The sequence below is a fragment of the Mastomys coucha genome, unplaced genomic scaffold (assembly GCF_008632895.1).
Source record: "Mastomys coucha isolate ucsf_1 unplaced genomic scaffold, UCSF_Mcou_1 pScaffold21, whole genome shotgun sequence".
Taxonomy (NCBI): domain Eukaryota; kingdom Metazoa; phylum Chordata; class Mammalia; order Rodentia; family Muridae; genus Mastomys; species Mastomys coucha.
This window is the reverse complement of record NW_022196904.1, coordinates 78,647,031-78,653,653: the sequence shown is the minus strand read 5'-3', so window position 1 is coordinate 78,653,653 and position 6,623 is coordinate 78,647,031. Positions and strand designations below refer to the sequence as shown.

General features: G+C 43.0%; 1 protein-coding gene across 2 annotated transcripts in view; it reads right to left on the bottom strand.

The window, feature by feature from the left end:
- Me3 (malic enzyme 3) overlaps positions 1-6,623 on the bottom strand; it is a 197,163-nt gene that overhangs the window by 46,483 nt on the left and 144,057 nt on the right. The window lies entirely within an intron of this gene.

Here is a 6,623-nt window from a genome sequence, read left to right as displayed (position 1 = left end):
CTCTCTCTCTCTCTCTCTCTCTCTCCCTTTCTCTGTCTCTACTATCCTCTCAACTTCCCTCCCCATGCCCTGAACAAACTCTATTCTATACTATACTGTCGTGTGACTGGTCCCTCAGGGGGAAGGGATCCCTCAGTAGGGCCCTCAGAGACACCCCTTGCCCCATACCTGACTACACATCTACCAAACATATTCCTTCTCTCCTTATTTTTATAAAACACAACAGTTTTTCCTTTTCCTATTTCTCTTTTCATGCTTCCTGTGTGCAGATAAAATGTGATCAGTCAGCTTCCTGCCCTGCCTCCATGCCATGTCATGCCGTCCTTACCAGTATGAACTCTAGTCTTCTGGAACAAAGTTGCTTTTGGTCAGGGTATTTTATCACAGCAAGAAAAAGTAATTAAAACTGTGATTTTTTTTTTCTGAGAATTGCATGTGAGTCTACAATATTTTAAAATAAGAGTTAAAAAATAAACAAGACAGTGTCAATGTATGTGTAACTCCCGGAATAAAAAACGCCATGTATTCATTGATCATTGGTACTCCTGACTGCAGCATGGAGCATGATAATGATTAGTTAGAATGGCTGATACTTCAGAGGTGCTCACAGTCTACTGAGGGTGTGGATGAATGAACTGTCACAGAGACAGACGGCACTGCCTTGGGAAATAGTGTATCACAGGAACATAGTGTGGAGTAGCAACTTGAAATGTGAGTTGAGACTGTATTGTGGGGAAATGGTCAGGCCTGAAAAGATGGTCAGATTCTAACAGGTTACCTGGTACGGTTGGAGACTGGAGGCTGAGCAAGGGAAAGGTGGCTGACATGCCTGGGAAACAGAAAACAATCATGTGCTATAGCCTCTTGGAATTTCGTGTTATTGTGTCTAAAACAACCAAGCAAGAGCTCACTGACAAATCCATTGCATCACCCCGTCAGAGCTGCTGTTGCAGGGTATGAAGATAAGGGCGACAGGGGTCAGGTTTTACCTCAGCCATGACGGAAGCTTCTATGACCTTCCAGAGTCTTCCTCTCTTCTGTCCAATGGGGAGAGAGTGCAGCCACACTCTGGTTATGGTGATTGCATGAGAGAATATGAGAGAGCTTTGTGAATGACAGCAGCTGGTATAAATGGTGACAAGCATTCTAGCTCTTAAAGCCTTTGATGCATCCCATGCTGAGGCAGGTTTCGCCACAGCCACAGGAAGACTCTGAACTCTAAGCAGATTCTGTTGCAGGAGGGCAGTCAAAAGACCATCACCCATCCATATTCTCTCCAGATTGCTTAATGATGAGATGAGGAGTGAGGAGGATTAGGGCAGAGCATCCTTCCTAAATGAGGCCACTGGATAATCATCTTTGCTTGGAGACTTATAATTAGCCTTTGAATTAGACTCTTGTGGGCTGTACTGTAGGCAGAGTCATTAACTCTTCATCCTTCCCCTCTTTCTAGGGAAGTCTTATCAGCATTGTAGACTCTGACGGTCCTGACCTCCCAACTACTCCTGCTCTCTCCCTTCGTCCTTCTGGAGTTTCCCTTTATGAAGCTCTCACCCATGTATTTCCAGGAGGGCCTGAGAAATGGGTTTCATTATTTATTATTTGCCTATGTTATATGAATGGAACAGCAAGATACAGAGATGTTAAGCTAACTTCCCCCAAGATCTTCGCTTAGTAAGAGCAACAGTCAGTATTTCACCTCAGAGTCTGGAACTCTGAACCATGTAGCTTTGGTAGTTCTTTTGCTCATCTCTAAGAACTGGCATTCTCTTTAATCCACTGACTCAGACCCATATTGCAGCCCAGATGGCTGATGCAGTGTAATAAGGCCCTGCCTTCGTGCTTTCCCTCATGATGGATAAGTTCTCTTTAAACAAAAGAAATCCTCCCTTACATCTCCTCTTTTAATTTTTATCTATAGAGAAACAAGAAAAGTAATGAATAGTGACTCTAAAACCCTTTTGAGGCATCTTCATATTTTATTTTATTTTTTTTATAATAAAATGTTCCATGCTTCAAATATTTCAAGACTAACTACAAAAGTGGGGAAAACTTACACACAGAGATGATACTAAAGACAAACATGTCTCATGCTTACAAAGAGCTTGCAAGAAGAAATGTCCTCACTGGATCATTCCAGAGCCTGGCTGTCTCATTCCTGTTTACAGATCAGGATGTTGGAGTTCAGTGGTTTAAATAAACTGCCCAAACTCACAGAGCCAAGAGGAAGTGGCTGAGTCCTTGCTCAGACTGATTCTTATGGTAGGGTCCTTCCCTCCCCATCACCTGATCTTGTGACCTTGTGATCTTTCGAGGACCAAGGAACTAAACATCAGCTTTTTCGTCCTTACCCTCAGTCTGTTTCTTGCCAGGAGAGTTTAGTAATAGCTGCCAAGGTAGAGCAGGTCTGGGTTATCGGGCTTTGCAATTGGATGAAACTGAATTTGAATTCATACCCTGTCACTTAAGTCAGAGGCTTTGAGCAGGAAATATAACTTTTCTTTGCATTGCTATTTTTTTCTCTGTTGAAAAGGGGTAATAATAATTCCTGTCACATAATGTGATTTCTTGAGGAAAGTTCTGTTCCTTCTTCATTTATATCTCTGCGGAGATCAGACACACAGTATCAGCACACAGGAAGTCTGTGGAATATGTTAGCTGGTAGCAGTTGCCAGGGCATCACTACTAGCCTGAGATGCCAGAATTAAAATTTAGGTATTGGAAATCGCACACTTCAGCTTCCTCCCAATGGATTTCTGAGGGTTATAAAGGTGACATGAGCTGTCTCAGGTCATAAAACCCATTGGTCAGAATGGAAGGGAGGAAGTCATTATTTTAGAGCGGGATAGGGACTGAGTTTATTCATTCCCAAGCTCTGGTGTGTGCAAGGTATCCTGGTACCTAAGTAATATTTGATGGCGAAATCTGTTTTCTCTGTTAGATGGTTACTAAGTTCCTATTGGAACTGAATAAGTCAGTGATTGGAATTGTAGGTGAAGGGATTTACCCAAAGAAGGCAAACTGTTACTTCTTCCTGTGTGGTGGGAGCTGGAGGGTTGGATACAACTCTCCGGGGTTGTTTGCCTAGCTCTCGTTCCTTAGGTTAAAGACAAAATGTCATAGAAAACAAACAGGTTTTCCTTCTCTCCTCTGGATGTATCACAGAGGGTTGTACTTAAGTTGGAAAATACATCTCCTGGTTGAAAAAATATTTTACCTTGATTAGCAACAGGCACTCGAAGAGGCCATGCAAAGCACCTGTGTGTCCAGGAGGTCAATGCATGGGTCCACTCCATGGCCGTGCACCTTTCCCTCCACTCTCCTTATATTTAGTGCTCATTTCTTGGAAAGTTAAATAAAGCTAGGAGAAAGCTGCAAAGGCTCTGGGGACAGCATCCTCAGACATTCATGCAGAGTGAGGTCTCTGATAGTTCCACATGATGAAGCTGAGTACTCTCATCGCAGAGACAATATGTTTGTAAAATAGAAGAAACTGCAAGTGTCCGTACACAGCAGCTGACTCTTGTTCATTCCCACCAAGCCTTCAAAGTCAAGGTTTCTGGCTCTGCCGTCAATTTTCACCTGAGTCTACCTGTAGATGCTGGCATTCTCAGCCACACAGTGGGTTGGTTCCCAAGGGCCACATAGCATCTACCTCAGAGATGAATACAGATTCAGGATTTTAGGCAGCAGAGGACTCTCAGGGCTCAGGAGGGCAGCCAGAGAGTGAAGCCTGTTGAGGTACTATAGAGTGCCATGTGAGTAGGGTTTGGGAACTCATCCTTAGGAAGCTGCTTATATTCTGGGCCGCTTTTCTTCAGAAGAGTGGAGGAGTTATCTGAGATCCTGTTTCTGGTCCCTTCTGCTTGGACAACATGACCATCTTCTGCTTGGTCTCATCTACACACAGTCATTAGTACAAGGCTCCTCTCTCCTGAGGAGAACCTGGGATGTCTGCCCCCCACCCCTACCATGGAATTACTGTTCCATATGTTTATTTTTCCAAAAGTCCTTGGTGTTGGCAGGTAAAAGTGACTCAGGCTCAGGGGTGTAGACAGCACATGTTTTCCTTCAACAGGAAGCTCAGAGGGAGGTTCTGACACTGATTAAATTGCTGTTGCATCGGGAGTTTATTTATTTATTTTTTTATAAAGGCACCCACACCAATAGTTAGGTTGTTTGGACGTTAGAACACCTCACAGCAGCATCCTCCCTGTACTGTGATAGGCAGTGGAAGTGATAAGGCCAAGCTTTCTTTCCTCTCCTACAGCTGAAAATTGATCTCAACAAAAAAAAAAAAAAAAAAAAAAAAAAAAAAAAAAAAAAAAAAAAAAAAAAAAAAAAAAAAAAGAAAAATCATACTTACTTTATGTTTTTGAGAATTTTATACAGCAGTATCGTATTTACATCATTTCAACCCCACAATCTCCCATCTCCAAACCCAGCTCCTTCTCAACTCTCCACTTTATATTTAATTATATATGTATATATATAAACATGTATTTACACATAGACACATATGTATGTATGTATGTATGTTTTCTCTAGAGTTCATTTAGTGTTGTACTTATGTACTTGTAATTAAGGCTGACCGTTTGGAATTGGATAACCTACCAGAGGCCTTGTCCCTAGAGAAGATTGATTCTCACTCTTGGCAGCCTTTAATTGCCTGTAGTTCTTCATCTATGGGTGGGGCCTTGGGAAATTTCCCCAACTCACATTGGCATCTTAACTGATGTTGTCATTGTGCGCGTCTTACAAACAGATGCACTTTAAACCAAGAGCTGTACTATGGGAAATGACATAGCTAACTCATTTGAAGGGGGATAAATCATGTCTCCCTAACGTTGGTTCGCTTGGCAGCATTGGATTCTCATGCTTGGAGCAAAACACTCTGGGGAGAAGCAGACACTTTGAGTAGATGTAATACACGACTCATTAAAATGATCCATTATGTGACAATGTTGGAACACAGAAACCAGACTATTCCACCCAAGTCTGGCTCACTGAGCTCTCTCATGCCTAACTGAATGCCTGACACCTACTAAACACTCAATAAACTTTGATTAAATAAGTAAAGAGAAAGTGTTCACAAATAACCTTAATTGAAAAAAAATGAGAACAAAATTACAGGTGCATTATGATTACAACTAAGTAATAATACATCTATAGGTACATGTGTCATAGATAAATATTGAAAAGGGTACACAAATGTAGCACTGTGGGAGAAATGCCATTTACCTTAAGAATCAGAATAACATTCTAAAATTACTTTAGTAATAAAAGTCAAGAGATGATGTTGACTTAGGAAACAACGGAATGCCAGCCTAGGTGTGCTATGATAGAGCATCTCGGCTCTGATTAGAATCCATTCGAGCCAATTAAAACCCCTGAGCCTCAGTTTCCAAGGGATAAAGAAGGCAGTGAGAGGACCTTCCCTCTCTGCTATGGACCAGGTGTAAGGTCCTGGTCCATGCTTGCCACTTGTTTTTGAGGTCAGCCTAGAACCTCATTTGCATTGGCCGGTGCTGGACCTTCAACAGCAAAGGCTCTCCACACGCCTACTAGAGGCAACCAGTACCCTTGAGATATAATAGCTCAAATTAAACTGGCTGTCCCTGCTCCAGCTCAGGACCAACTTCTAAGGCACCGACAGAGTGAAGTTCTATTTGTAACACAGCAGGCGATGCTGATAGCATGCCCGAAATAAGGTTTGCTGTACTTATCCTCAGAGGCAATGATGCCCTCTTTGAGGTTGAGGACAGTTTTAATGTTGTTTGGTATAAACTCAAACATCTGACTGGGGGAAGGGAACTTGGTTTAGAGCAAAATTTCAGGTCTGGTCTTGTTGAGCAGCTGTAGGGCTTGTACCACCACCCAGACCTTGTCTTATAGGCCAGTCAGAAGGCAGAGCAAGAAGAGATTTTAGAAATGGCAGTATTATTATATAGGGGATCAGGTCTAGAGAGCTTCAGTGATTCATTCGGCTTATGGTGGTACTGGGGCCAGGGCCCCTGCTTGTGTCTTTCCCCAACTCTCTTGCCTGCCACCGTCTACCCCATGATTTCTGGGCTTTCAAGAAAGGTCTCTTTCAGGCTCCCTCAATTCAGGGAGGAGCATCTATGGGTGGAATCTGAGGAAGCTGCATTCCTTGTTTTCTCACAATGGTTACTCTTGTTTAGAAACCCAGACCATGGTATCTAAGGAAGAGGAAAGCAGTTTTCTTGAAATAAATCATTGTGGAATGCAAATGGCTGTAACATTTTGGCAATGTGAGTCAGGAATCTGAACAACAGGGGCCGTGGAGATGGCTTAGACAGCGAAGAGTTTGGTACTAAAGTACAAAACACCAAGATCCAAGACCAGTCCCTAGCAACCACAGAAAAACAGCTGGGCGTGGCAGGGCACACCTGCAGTCCTAGCACTGGAGAAGCCCACTGGCAGATCCCTGGAGCTCACTAGCCAGCCCACCCACGTGAATCTCTGAACCTCAGAGATTGTCTTAAACAGCAAGGTAGACGGTGTTAGAAGAGGAATGGCGCTAAAGGTTTTCCTCTGGCCTCCTCATAGTGCTCCCCCAATTCATACACATACCCATTATTAGCATTCTGTCTAAACTCCTC